The 14542-nt window shown below is 44.9% G+C and overlaps 1 protein-coding gene across 2 annotated transcripts in view; it reads left to right on the top strand.

Moving 5' to 3' along the window:
• The first annotated feature begins 3323 nt into the window (after positions 1-3323).
• Positions 3324-14542, top strand: part of MEGF10 (multiple EGF like domains 10) — a 181633-nt gene continuing 170414 nt past the window's right edge. The window contains exon 1 of one of the 2 annotated variants that reach the window (XM_086705057.1): positions 3324-4138. The gene's annotated coding sequence lies outside the window, so the exon portion shown is untranslated. The remainder of the gene's footprint in view (positions 4139-14542) is intronic. The other variant, XM_025924946.2, reaches the window with a different exon arrangement.

Here is a 14542-nt window from a genome sequence, read left to right as displayed (position 1 = left end):
GCTGAAAAGTAAGAAATATTACTGAGAGACATTAAAGAAGACCTAAATTAATGGAGAGATACAACATGTTTGTAGATTGGAGGATTCAATACTATTCATGTATCAATTTTCCTTGAGGCTATCGATATATACCAGGCACTTTCAATCAAAATTCCAAAGTGAATTTTTCAATCATTGACAAGGTGGGGCACCTGGGTGGCTCAGTCGTTTAAATGTCCAACTCTTGATTTCCACTCAGGTCATGATCTCATGGTCGTTGAGACGGAAACCCACGTTGGGCTCTGTTGCTAAGCATGGAGCCTGCTTGGGATTCGCTCTCCGCCCTCTCTGCCCCTCCCTTCCTTCCCCCTCCTCTCTCTCAACATAAAATAAAATAAAAATTTAAAACATTGACAAGCTAATTCCAAACTTCATAATGAAGTTTTAGAAACACAATCTTGAAGGGTTAAACAAATTTAGGAAAAGGAACAAAACTGGAAAATTTATTATACCTAAGTTGAAGTCTTAGTATAAAGCTTTAGTAATCAAGACAGCATTGTATTAGCGTAGAATTGAAATGTACATCAAATGAAAGGAGTGGTGAGTCCAGGAACAGCCTCATTTTCATATGGCCAGTTGATTTTCGTGAAAGTGCCAAGGTTATTCAACTGGGAAAAGACAATCTTCTGACAAATGGTACCGAAACAACTGGATGCCTCCATGAAAAATAATGGGCTTACTTCATGCCATGTACAAAAATTAACTCTAAATGGATCACACACCTAAGCATAACAGCTAAAACTAAACTTCTGGAAGAAGCCATAGGAGAGTATCTTAATGACCTTGGGGGTAAGCATTTTCTTAGACAAAACATAAAAACCCAACGATCAAATAAGAAATTCGTAAGTTTGAATTCATCAAAATAAAAAACCTATGTTGTTTGAAACACAACGTCAAGAAGTTGAAAGGCAAGAAACAGATCAGAAGGGTATATGTACTACACGCATATCTGACAAAGGCCTGGTATGCAAAACATATAAAGAACTCCTACAACACAATAACAAGAATGCAAATGACCTCATTAAAAAATGTGCAAAAGATTTGGACACTTCCTTGAAGGACAAATGGCATGCAAGCACACGAAAAGATGGTAAACACCTTAGATGGTCACCGTCATTAGGGATATGCAATTAAAGCCACAATGAGAGGGGCACCTCAATGGAGTAAGCGTCTGACTTGGGCTCAGGTCATGCTCTCACGGTTGGTTGGTTCGAGCCCTGTGTCGGACTCTGCGCTGCACAGATCCTGCTTCAGATCCTCTGTCTCCTTCTCGCTCTGCCCCTCCCCCACTCACACAGACCTTCTCAAAAGTAAATAAGACGTTTAAAAAAACCCGTGAGATGGGGCGCCTGGGTGGCGCAGTCGGTTAAGCGTCCGACTTCAGCCAGGTCACGATCTCGCGGTCCGTGAGTTTGAGCCCCGCGTCGGGCTCTGGGCTGATGGCTCAGAGCCTGGAGCCTGTTTCCGATTCTGTGTCTCCCTCTCTCTCAGCCCCTCCCCCGTTCATGGTCTGTCTCTCTCTGTCCCAAAAATAAATAAACGTTGAAAAAAAAATTAAAAAAAAAAAAACAAACCCGTGAGATACCTCTGTATATCCAGTAGAGTCACGAAAATAAAAAGAATGGCAGTACCAACTGTTGATGTGGAGGAACTCTCCAACGTTGCTGGTATGAACGTAAGGGTGATAGATTCACTTTGGAAAACTATTATATAATTATACAATTACTGTATAAATCAGTAATTCCAGTGCTTTGAAAGAAGAAAAATAATATCGCCTGTCCACAAAGGGACTTGTGCAACCATGTTCCTAGCAGCTTTCTTCATAATGAACCTAAGCTCAAAACAACCCAAATGTCTATCAACATTTGGTGAATGGGGAAACAAATTGTGGCATAGCCATCCAGTGGAATGGTACTCAGCAATAAAAGGAAACAGGCTGCTGATACAAACGACATCAATGCATCTCAGAAACATTAGGTTCAGTGAAGGAAGCCAGACACAAAGAAATACATATTATGTGATTCCATTCTAGAAACTCCAGAGAAGATGAATTCAATCTGTAGTTAGAGAAAGCAGCTCAGTGGGTGGGGATGACATGGTGTGGGAAACACTTCAATAGAGTGCAAAGGAACTTTCTAGAGCAATGGAGGTATGCATTTTCTTGATTGTGGTAGTTGGTACATGCATGTACACATTTGCTGAAAACTCATCAAGCTGTATACTTAATATGAGTGCAACTCATTGAATGTAAATCATGTCTCAATATAGTTGATTAGAAAAATCAGAGGCAGTGGAGCAACCAAGTTCATAAAACTTACAGCGGGGATAGCTTTGGGGATTAAGTGACACGAGCTCCTGGCCAAACTTCAGAACACAGTCATATGGTCAATCAGCTCTAGATTTGTGGTTCTGATCAAAGCTTACACTCCTGGCAGAGAAGGTCTGAAGGGACTAGCTTAGGGCAGGTGCCCACTCTCGGACCTGGAAAAGCTGGACCATTTTGAGAAACCTTCTGATCCAGACTGCACTAAGTGTGGCAGGAGTGGCCTCAAAAAAAAAAAAAAAAAAAAAAAAAAAAAAAAAAAAAAAAATGGAACTGCCGTTAACCAGAAGAAGGGGAAATGATGCCTGGTAAACGAACAATGGACCAAACAAACGCATTCTTCCCTTGTGTATTTCCAGGGGTGTGACCTAGGAAGATGGTGATACATGCTTATTCATTCAAGCATAATTTTGCGTATGGACTAGTGCTGATGCTTTTACTGACTGGAGGCGCATATGCGTTTGAGAGGTCTCCAAAAAGAAAGAGTTTATGTTAATGTAAGGAAGAGAAATCTGGTAGGAGAGGATCATCTGGCCTGGGCATGGAGCGCAAGCCTTTTTTTGGAGGGGTGGTGGAGGGGTGTGTGAGGGGTCATGAGAGAATGCAGCTTTATATAAGAACTCTCCATCAGTTAAAGGTTTGTGTCCGCCTGCATCGTCTGGACGCGGGCAAGTTCTTTGGGAGGGAAGAAGAAGATGGACAGTTAGAGAAACAGATTGCAGAATTTGCGTCTAGGCCAACCCTCAAACGGAGGAAAACCTTTTCTTCCTTCTCACGTTCTGTGATTTGTCTCCTGGGGCCTCCTTGGCTAGTCGGCAGAGGGAGCCATTCCCCAAGAAATCTCTGGGCGACGTCGGGCGGAGGGCCTGGATGGATTCTCCTGCGGGTCCCGGGAGTTCTCTTTGCCCCGCCTCTATAAAGCAGACTCCCTCATTGCCCCCCTCTCCCCGCGAATTCCTCGTTCCACCTTCCAACCACTTTGTGCCCGCAGCGCACGCTCTGGCAAGCCTAGGTCACCTATCCCTTCTCCGTCCCCCATTCGCGCTCCTTCCCTGGCACCAGTGGGGACGAACCGTCCATCCAGCTGGCCGCTCGGGCGCTGTCCCCAGTACCTCAAGTCCTGCTACAGGGTCTAGAACACCTGCCAGGGACTTTGACTAGGGCGCACGCGCTCAACGCAGACAGGCACCCTCTCCACCACCCCTTGGTTCATTTCTTGCGGTGACTCCCCTGCCCCTCCCGCCCCCCCTTTTTGCCAACTTCGTGACCGGTCTCTCTGCTGGGGTCACTCCCAGGGGGTGGAAGCCGCTCCGGGCAGGGGAGACCCGCGGTCGGGACTCACAGTCTGGCTGATAGGATCCTGCCGGGTGCTCTAGGGAGTGAGAGGCGCCAAGTGACACCCCCCAGTGGTCACTGCCCCGGCGGCGGCAGCTGCAGCAGCGGCAACTGCTCGCATCCCAGCCCCGGCTCGGGTTACTCCCCTCCTCCTCCAGCATCTCGGGCCAGACGGGGAAAGCCTGGTTGAAGTTTGCGACGAGTACTTCCCCGGTGCGCAAAACTAGGGTCCTGGAAACGCGCGGAGACCGGCCTCCTTTCCCGCGTGTCCACCTTGGAGCCTGACCCCCCCCCCCCCCCCACCCACCAGGTATCGCTCTCTTCAGGGACGCTACTTGGAGGCTAACTGCGCTGTTGGAAGAGATTTTGTTTCTCGGCCGGCGTTGGGTGAAAACCGGGCAGAAAGGGTTGTGCTGCAAATCTCAGGATCTCGGGACCTGGGTAAGAGTTGGGCAAACTCACTTCTGGCACCTCCTGGATGTTGGCCCGACGCTGGCTGGTTTGTTATGGGTTGGGGACATATTTTCCTTAGTCTGGAGACCCGGGTGCCTTGTGAGCCAGGGCGGGATGGGCTCAGTCTGGGTTGTTTACTTTGTCTCAAGTGTTCATTGTTACTGTTTACATTTGGTCCTGTTTTGGGGGGCTATATAGGAACTTCCTGGAGTATTTTTCCTGGAGAGACACCTCCATTACGCATTTTGTTGTGCATAATTTCTGCCCTTGCATTGCCTTTTCTGTGTTTATTCTCTGTTGACGGGTGTCCTAGCTGGATGTAGGGAGGTTTTGAGCATGGAATCAGACTGGGAAGGACAAACAGTTTCAGAAGGACCCTTTCTTCCACACCAGCTTGCCTTCTCTGGGACCTTTCCTTATTTTCCAAACTTTTCTTTCTCCAGGACTTGATAATTCGCATTGTGCAGACAGGCTTGGGATGCTCCCTCTTCCTGCGTTCTCGGAGTCCTTTAGGGGTGTGAGGATCACAGCCTGGTGACTTAGACCAGAGGGATCTCTTCCTTGTTGGTGTGCCTGGCTTCACAGGGAATGTTAGGAGGGGCGGTTCTTCAGACCGCAGAAAGATCTATCTTGTGGCAGTCCTTTAAAGAACTTGGACTTTGAGCCCTGCTTTAAGGGAAATATTTTGTCTTTATAGTTCTTCCTGGAATTGGGGATGGTACCATGGAGTAAATGAGGTGTAGTGATTTATTTGATGTTTCTTTAGATAATATCCTCATAGGAAGACCCAAACTCTTTAGGGGGAAGAGTTAAAGCTTGGGATTTTTATTAGCCAGAAAGTTCTCAGACAGTAAAATCCGTGCTAGACAGAGGAGAATGACTTTCTCGCTGGTTCTTCTTGCCTTTCTCCTTCATAGCCTGGATCTCACGTTGTGTATGGTCTTCTCAACTGAAGATACTTCATTCCTTATGGATGAAAAGGCAAGGATCCAATCTTTTTGTCCAGAAGCGTCATCTTCCTGACATGACTGCTCTGGGGGCTTGGCTTGCAGGGTACTTTTAGTTTTGCTGCTCTGAGATCAAAGAGTTAAGTAGAGGGTGAGTTTGGGGACCGGGCCACCTGAGGTCAACTCTCAGCCCTTCCACTTTCCAGTTGTGGCGTTTGGGGCAAGTTACTTAATCTCTCTTATCTTCATCTATAAACTCTGAATGGTAATGAAAATCCTTACCCCAGAGGATTGTTAAAAGGATTCAATGAGTCACTGGAGTCAGCGCCCGTGGAGTGCTAAAAGCCTGGCAGATAATTAGTTATGGTGATGGTGATGACCATACAGCTAACGTTAACCATTGTATCACCATAATATAGCGAAGTGTAAGCTATTATTTGTACTGGGATGAGCTGTGAAGGCTGCGCTCATGTGTGCGTCACAATCACCTAGGATGAGATGTAATGCCAAATTTAACTCACACATAATCTTTGTATTGCTGTCTGCTGGGACCCTTTCAGAGGAAAGAAAGGTGCATGTGGCAGGGCTGGGATTTTAGAGGAGAGGTCATGGTTGGGGGCCAAAGGGTGCTTGGGACAGACTGGCCGGTGGGAGATCTACAGTCTTTTATACCCCGCACACTGCCTTAGAAACTCCTTGCGTGAATATACCTCCGTTAACCTATTTCTTGGAGGTCATTCATTCGCTCAATGAATGTTTATTGAGTCTCTATTACATTTCAAGTGCTGGTCTATGTGCCATATCATTTAAGTTTGTTGGCTTCATTTTAAAAACGCATGAGTATTGGCCTCGTGTCTCCCCTTCCCCCCATGTTATGCATTTGAGGGCATCCTGTGACACTAGCACTCCACAAATTAAATCCCAAATACTTTTTAGCTATAACGATTTCAAGATCTGTTAAAACGAAGAGAACGTATCACTGAGGAATTGAACAAAATATTCAGGATAACCTCCAGCAGGTTACTTCTCCCATCAGCTTCCTCCTATGTAAATTTGTGTTGGGAGGTGGGGAAAGAGCAGGCGAATCTCCAGGGTCCCTTCTGTCTCTGCAGCCCCCAGATTAGCTGCTTTGCTTCATTGGTTGTTGCTTTTGAACCTCCTGTTTGTCTTAGGTTTGTAAATTATGTCACTTCCATCATTGCAGGCCAAATGAGTAATGGGGTCGATAATTAATAGAAGAGGAAAAGGATTCAGCTCTGTGTGCACATCCTCAGTTACTCTGAGCTTTAGTTAGACTGGGCTATGAGAAATGGCCACAATTTGCCCATTTTTGACCTATATAAAATGGCAATTTCATACTGTTCAACCTAGTATAAATCCTAGCCCCCCCGGGTGCCTGGATGTCTCAGTCGGTTAGGCGTCTGACTTCAGCCCACGTGATGATCTCACGGTTCGTGAGTTCGAGCCCTGTGCCAGGCTCTGTGCTGACAGCTCAGAGCCTGGAGCCTGCTTCTCATTCTGTGTCTCCCTCGCACTCCGCCCCTCCCCCACTCATGCCCTGTCTCTCTCTGTCTCAAAAATAAATAAAAACATTAAAAAAAAATAATTTTAAAAAATCCCAGCCCCGTCCACTTTGATCCACCTGCAGTAAGTCTTGGGAGATAGGTGAAAAGTCCGCAGTTTTACAAGTTCCCTATGGCAAACCCAAGTGACATGCTCGTGTAGCAGCCGTGAGTGTACCTTCCTCGTGGTTGTCTGCTCAGTCTAGTAGCATGTTTTTTTTTTTTGTTTTGTTTTGTTATTTTTTTTTAATTTTTTTTTTCAACGTTTTTTATTTATTTTTTTTTGGGACAGAGAGAGACAGAGCATGAACGGGGGAGGGTCAGAGAGAGAGGGAGACACAGAATCGGAAACAGGCTCCAGGCTCTGAGCCATCAGCCCAGAGCCTGACGCGGGGCTCGAACTCACGGACCGCGAGATCGTGACCTGGCTGAAGTCGGACGCTTAACCGACTGCGCCACCCAGGCGCCCCATAGTAGCATGGTTTTAAAAACAAATCCAGGAGCACCTGGGTGGCTCAGTCGGTTGAGTGACTGGCTTCAGCTCAGGTCATGAACTTGCAGTTTGAGAGTTCGAGCCCCATGTTGGGCTCTGTGCTGACGGCTCAGAGCCTGGAGCCTGCCTCGGATTCTGTGTCTTCCTCTCTCTGCCCCTTTCCCGCTCATGCTCTATGTCTCTCAAAAGTGAATAAACGTTAAAAAAACATTTTAAACACCAATCCGATCATGTCATTACCTTGTTTAAAAATCTTTGGCAGCTCTCCAGGTGGTAAGCATCAGTGTCACCCAGGTGCTTATTGAAAATGCAGATTCCAGGGCTTCCCTCTAGATGCAAGGGCCAGACATCTGCATTTGAGCAGATCCCTAAATGAATCTGGTGGAGGTGACCTAAGATCACAATTGGAGTAACACCGGTGGAGAGCATAACGCCTAACGTCTTTAACACGATACGTAGGAGCAAAATAGCAGGTTTTCTGCTCGCCTCTTCTGCGGGCCTCCTGCCCCACTAATCTTGACCTTGTTCTTCTTCCTTAGAAGATACGTTGCCTGCTCTTATTTCTCCCCAATCTAGCCGTGTATGCCGTCTTCTCTGCCCGAAATGTCTTTGTTCCTCTTTTTCATCCAATCCCCATATTACTCATTCATCCTACAAGATACAGTTCAAGTTAAGACTCACCCTAATTTCCTAATTGTCTGTCAGAAACTCAGCGATATCTCTTATGATTCCCAGTCTACTGTGTGGATAGCTTTACTGTGGCATCTATGATATTGTGTCAAACGTGTTTGTTCCCTGGATGTTTGTCCAGCTGATTGGTGAGTTTACCATTCCTTATTTTAAGCCTTTATCTGCGTGGTTGGCACATAGGAGTTACATAATAAATGCCTAAGGAAGGTGGGGGAAGATGGAATGAATAAATGCTAGGTGACATTCCTTAGCACACAGAGCGTTCGGGATAGGCACTACGTACGTACCAAGGGCTGTGGAGAAGCCAGTCAAGAACTTACAATTTGGCTAGGCATAGTATATACAGTAACCCGGAGTGGTAAATGGGCAAGATAGACTATCCTGAGACTTATGAAACACTAGATGCCATTGCATTGATGTTGCATGTTCAACACCGTGGCAGAGCTATGATACAAGAGCTGAGCGTATGATACCTGTGGGATGGTTTTCGTTGTGAATGACGGTGTTGGGGCCCTGGAAGTGCCAGTGCCAGTAAAAGCAAAGCACTTTTGCCCCGTGCTTGTCAATTTATACATCCCTTTGTATTTGTTTTTATATTCAATCATAAATATGGTGACCAGTTTAGTACTCTTTTTTCCTACTTTCGTGCAGGATGCATTCCTAAAAATAGGTCCAAAGATCAATGGTGCAAAAGCCTACCTTGTATAAGGGATGCTGGCCCTGGGAGCCACGTGAATTACAAAATGTTTAATTATAGTTAGCCATTTACACACTGCATTCGGTGTTTACTCCTTTCTTTAATTTTTCTCGCTTTAAACGTTCTATACTTTTGGTGCTTTCCTTCTCATTTGAACAACAGTTGATCTGTTTAAGTTCAACAAATGTCTTGATTCAGGCTTAAGATTGGCCATTATTTTGCGTGTCTAATAACTCCCGTTTTTGGTCACTTGTGTTAAGCTTCATGAGAGAAAAACTTCTTCTTATTACTTTAGGTTTTTAACTGTTTCATTTCTCACTCCTTTTTTGTTTTTAATATTTTTAAAATGTTTTATGATTCATTTTTGAGAAAGAGAGAGAGACAGAGCATGAGAGGGGGAGGGGCAGAGAGAGAGGGAGACACAGAATCCGAAGCAGGCTCCAGGCTCTGAGCCGTCAGCACAGAGCCCGACGCAGGGCTGGAACTCACGAACCGTGAGATCACGACCTGAGCCAAAGTCGGACGCTCAACCAACTGAGCCACCCAGGCACCCCATCTCACTCATTTTTTTGTAATTATTGAAATAGGCAAGGGGCGCCTGGGTGGCGCAGTCGGTTAAGCGTCCGACTTCAGCCAGGTCACGATCTCACGGTCCGTGAGTTCGAGCCCCGCGTCAGGCTCTGGGCTGATGGCTCAGAGCCTGGAGCCTGTTTCCAATTCTGTGTCTCCCTCTCTCTCTGCCCCTCCCCCATTCATGCTCTGTCTCTCTCTGTCCCCAAAATAAATAAACGTTGAAATAGGCAATAACATGCAAACGAGTGAACAAACGTTGCGGGGTAATGACAAAGATGGAAATTTTAGCTCACGGGCAGCTTCACCAAAGGATGAACCACGAAAAGTGTTCATTCATAGGCTGATGCATGAAAGTTCCGGTGGCATAGGGCAGGAAGGGAGCAGTATCAGCACACAGAGTACAAACGTCCTGATTGTTTGGACTTCACACAAACAATATTAAGAACTGCCTGTGGTCTCCATTTCTCAAGGATGTGCGCCCAGTGTTCTGTGTCAAAAATTAGCTCAGTTTTTGGGGCGCCTGGGTGGCGCAGTCGGTTAAGCGTCCGACTTCAGCCAGGTCACGATCTCGCGGTCCGTGAGTTCGAGCCCCGCGTCAGGCTCTGGGCTGATGGCTCAGAGCCTGGAGCCTGTTTCCGATTCTGTGTCTCCCTCTCTCTCTGCGCCTCCCCCGTTCATGCTCTGTCTCTCTCTGTCCCAAAAATAAATAAAAAACGTTGAAAAAAAAATTAAAAAAAAAAATTAGCTCAGTTTTAAGAACCAACTGCAATTCATTGGGTTTTGTTGATTTGTCTTCCTTTTCAGTGCTATTTCCAAAATGAACTTTTTCTACCTTAGTTTAAGCTTGCATCTGTGTGTACTTCTGTGAGTGTCTTAGCTCGTCTCTTCATTCATTCCTTCATTCACTCACTCACTCATTCATTCATTCATTCTATATGAATTTCCCAAGATTTTGTATTTATCTCTACTCTCTTTTCCTCACAATTTAAGATTATTTTTCACAGTGATCACTGTCTTTTAAAGACAGTTATTGCAGAAGATTAATTTATCACACTTGATGCAAAGATTTCTCATGTGATGAGGGAAAAAAGAAAGCACAAACCAGTGTTGTTTTACTTTATACAATTTTATTTGCGAAACTACAGGTTGGCATGTGGATGTCATTTGATAATGCACGCTCTGCCATTAGCCAGTCTGGAAAGCGTGAATGTGATCATCTATCCTCTTATGATGGAGGTTCATTTCCAGTGATTTCCTCTCTTGTTTCATTTGTAGTGATTTATGCTATTAGATAAAGAAACTATGTAAAGCATTTTAACCACCTCAGTTTCCTACTCAGAAGGCAATAAATTGTACCCTTCCCCCCTTCTAAGACAAAGAAAACAGTATTTCAGCATGGGAACCTCATCTTAATGGGTACATGTGCAGGATATTAACATCTGTTAAAAACATCTTATCTTTGAGAGCAAGGAGGCCCTATCCTAGAGGGTGGGTGACTGAGTGGCTTGTCATGAACATCCTGGCCGATCCGGATGAGCTACACAGATTTGCTTAGTTCTCAAACCTCGCCATAGGTGATCATCTCACTATGTACCATATAAATACCTTCTGGGAAAGAATCATGTTTGTCTTCTTTGAAAATATTTTTTTAATGGTAAACTGAAAATCAAAACACAGACTTAACTTGTTCCTCCAGGAGCAAAACAGAAGTATAAAATCTTTGTTTGGGGCCCAGGGGATTAATTTTGCCACCAAAATGAAAAATTTTAATTTTTATTTACCTGCATTGATATGTTTAGAACACTACTTTATTTATTTATTTATTTATTTATTTATTTATTTATTTATTTATTTATTTTCGGACAAGGAATTGAGGACAAGATGTGACGTTTGCATTCTTTAAGAAAGAAGTTGGTTTGAGTTTTCTTTTTGCCCAATCAGATATTTATCAGGTGTATAGGGCAAGGGGATGATTATTATGTGGAATTACTGAGATACTTGCCTTAAGAAAAATAAAGATTAAAAAAAATACAACTGAGTGGGTAAGGCTGGGTGTTGTAAGGGCCAGTAGGCCGTTCTGAGAACTTCTCCGAGAGTTCCTTCTAGAGAGATGGTTCGGTGTGCTTGCCAAAATTTTCCTGGCACTGTGGGGCTTCGAAGAGAGAGGACTCCAGTGTGCACGGCACGTTTTAGATAAGGAAACGAGCTCAGCCAACACACGGCTGCAGACGTTTGCTAGATGTTTCAAAGAACGGTGGCTCAAGCGTTCCACGGGAGTGGTGAGTTAACATACAGGGGACCCCAGGACTGGATTCTGCCTGCTCCCACAGCACTGTGGACATTAGAGGAGCCCCTCGTAGGACACTGCTCTTTCATTATCTAAACCAGATGTGGTTTGGGACACCTATTGGGATTCACATAAAAATGGAGCCCCCGTTCCATGAGAAGGTGTGAAATGAGGAAACTTAACTCATTCAACAACTACGGGGCTTACTGGGGGTGGGGGTAGGTTCAGGGGCATCATCCGGATCTGAATTCGTATTTTCCCTTCAGATCCTCAGTTTAGGGATTATCTTGCCACACTGTTGTGCCGTGTCCTCTCACGTGAAGTTGTCCACCGAACCACAGATGTCACTTCCTATTTCTTTAATTTTACAAAGCGTCACCCAACGTGTAGCTCTGAGTAGCTGACCTTTAAGGCTTGGGAGTGTGGAGGAAGTTCACGTCTTAAGACTTAAAGCCATTAAACCATTAATTTATTTGTTATTGTTGGGGCGCCTGGGTGGCCCAGTCGGTTGAGCGTCCGACTTCACCGAAGGTCATGATCTCACAGTCCATGGGTTCGAGCCCTACGTCGGGCTCTGTGCTAACAGCTCGGAGCCCGGAGCCTGCTTCGGATTCTGTGTCTTCCTTTCTCTCTGCCCCAACCCACTTGAGTTCTTTCTCTGTCTCTCTCAAAAATAAATAAACATTAAAAAAATTTATTAGTATAGTTAATGGTTATGTATTAATTATAATCCTTTCATATGTTTTTATTGGTTGCTATTCTGAAATTATCAAACCATTCATTATTATTAACTATCGTATATTAATTATAATCATTTCATACGTTATTATTGGTTACTATTAATTATTAAATTATTTGAAACTGGACATGAAACCGGTTTTTTTAAAAGCTGTTTGTTCCCACCATCCCTGGAATTTTCTTCCCGTCCATCTTTTGCTGAAGGCTCCAGCCTCTTTTAGATGGCTTCTGTGCTTTCTTTTAACTTTTCTGCTCCTCCCCCTTGTCCTCACTGCTGACCCTACCCCCAAATTCTTATTACCTTCTGACCAGCTGTTTTCTTTTCATTTCCAGTCTTCCTCTCCACATTCCTTGGTGCCCCGATCATTCTTACCTGCCTTCTCTTGTGCTCCCTCCCACCCCAGCACTGAGATTTGGTACCTGTAGTAGAGAGCGTCTGCCTTTCAGTACACCCCCATCTCCTGTGCCTCCCTTGAACAGAGGGGCGTGCATACTCTGCTCCTTAGAGAGGTTAGCAAGACTTGAGACCTCTGTGCAGCCTGTTTTCAGAGGCCTGAGAATCACCGGCAGACACTGGCCCCCGTTCTAATGATTTGGACCCCATTGGTGTGTTGTGGGGCCCAGGGATGTTTATTTTTGGCAAGGTGTTCTGATCCAGGTGGTCCCTGGATGCTTACAATCCTTGTTAGGGCTCTTTTGCTCCATTCAGAAGGCACAACTTTTTTCCTTTTTCTTTCTTCTTCTTCTTCTTCTTTTTTTTTTTTTTTTAAACATTTTAGTGACTTGGTCAGAGGGGGTCAGGGAGAATAGCTAGTCTGTGAGAACCCGTGCCTCTCCCTCTCCGCTTAGAGGGACAATGGCTGTAACACTACGCTGTTCATGTGACAGCCAGAGAAAGGGGCCCATTGTTCCGGGGTTGGCTGATGCTACATTCTGCTCCGGCCAGCCATCCAACTGAGCTTGGTAGCCCCAAGGAAACAGACACACTTGAATTGGAGAGACAAAGAAAGGAGGTCAAGGCCTTTCACAGTTAAACTACTTGCAGCAATGTGTCAGAGGTAGGATTTGGGAAGGAAGAAAGTAATTCTGTAGAAGCATCATTAATCTGGTTTGGGAGCATGAGATGTAGCGTTAGGGAGACACAGGTCCGTTAGAACTCCCAGTTGATCTTTGGCCAATGAAGAACTGTTTCTGAATATGTTCCACTGACTCACCTTATTGCAGGGTTTTATTATTGATTTAAAACCTAAAAAAGACCTCTCTCTATCCATGAGAGGCGCAAGCACATTTCTCCACCTCTTTCCCCTGGGCTCATCAAAGACAGGTGTTTGATCTGAAAGTCCACTTAAATCAAGGCCTATAAACTCCAAGAATGATACTCTGTTCAGGGGTATGGTTCCTGTGTATATGATGATATGTTCATAATCCTTCCAAATCTAGATTCAGATAATAAATTTCGAAGCCAAGAAGGTTTTTCTGCGATTGAGATACAGTTAAATCCGTTAGAAAGTTGATGTGTATGGACAGTTATGATGTTGGGGGCTTCCCTATCATTTAGATACCACCCCTCACCCTCAACTTCCAAACTGGATTCTAGCCCCAGAGGGAAAGGCTTGCAAACTTCCTGTAAAGATCTAATTCAGAGCTCAACAATTGGCTACATTCTTTGTGTCCGAAGATTCAAATTCAAGGTCATCGCCTCAGCATAGGTCACAGACTTTTCACACAGGATTGTTCTTTTAGCCTCATTACTCCCTTTATGAAAAAGTATGTCATTCATTCAGCCTTTGCCTCTGAGTTTCCTTCAAAGGGAAACTTAGTCCCTAGTTCCTGTGGATATTTGTAGAAGGCTTCCTTCCTTCCTTCCTTCCTTCCTTCCTTCCTTCCTTTCTTTCTTTCTTTCTTTCTTTCTTTCTTTCTTTCTTTCTTTCTTTCTTTCTTTCTTTCTTTCTTTCTTTCTTTCTTTCTTTCTCCCCTTCCCTTCCCTTCCCTTCCCTTCCCTTCCCTTCCCTTCCCTTCCCTTCCCTTCCCTTCCCTTCCCTCCCCTCCCCTCCCCTCCCCTCCCCTCCCCTCCCCTTCCTTTCCTTCAGCACAGAACACAGCCCTGAGTGAGGTAGAATGCGGAAAGTCTTTTCTGGACGTAGTAGGCTGTGGAGAGCCCTTTTACAAAGAGTATTCAGACAGCTGGTATTCATTGGCCAGTAGGAATCCTTTTGTCTTTGAGATAAGAGGTTTCCTGACTGGGAAGATTAGGCTTAAGGAGGTTTGTACCCAGGAGATGGCAATATACGATTTTCTTTAGATCACTTAGAGCTTCTTGTAATTAAGTCTGTCATTGTACCTTGATGATAGACTATTACTGTAAATCCATTAAAGAAGGAGAAGCAAGTGGATTGCAGAGAGGC

This window comes from Puma concolor, chromosome A1 (assembly GCF_028749965.1).
Source record: "Puma concolor isolate L17-30 chromosome A1, mPumCon1.1.hap2, whole genome shotgun sequence".
NCBI lineage: Eukaryota > Metazoa > Chordata > Mammalia > Carnivora > Felidae > Puma > Puma concolor.
This window is presented reverse-complemented; position numbering and strand designations above follow the sequence as displayed.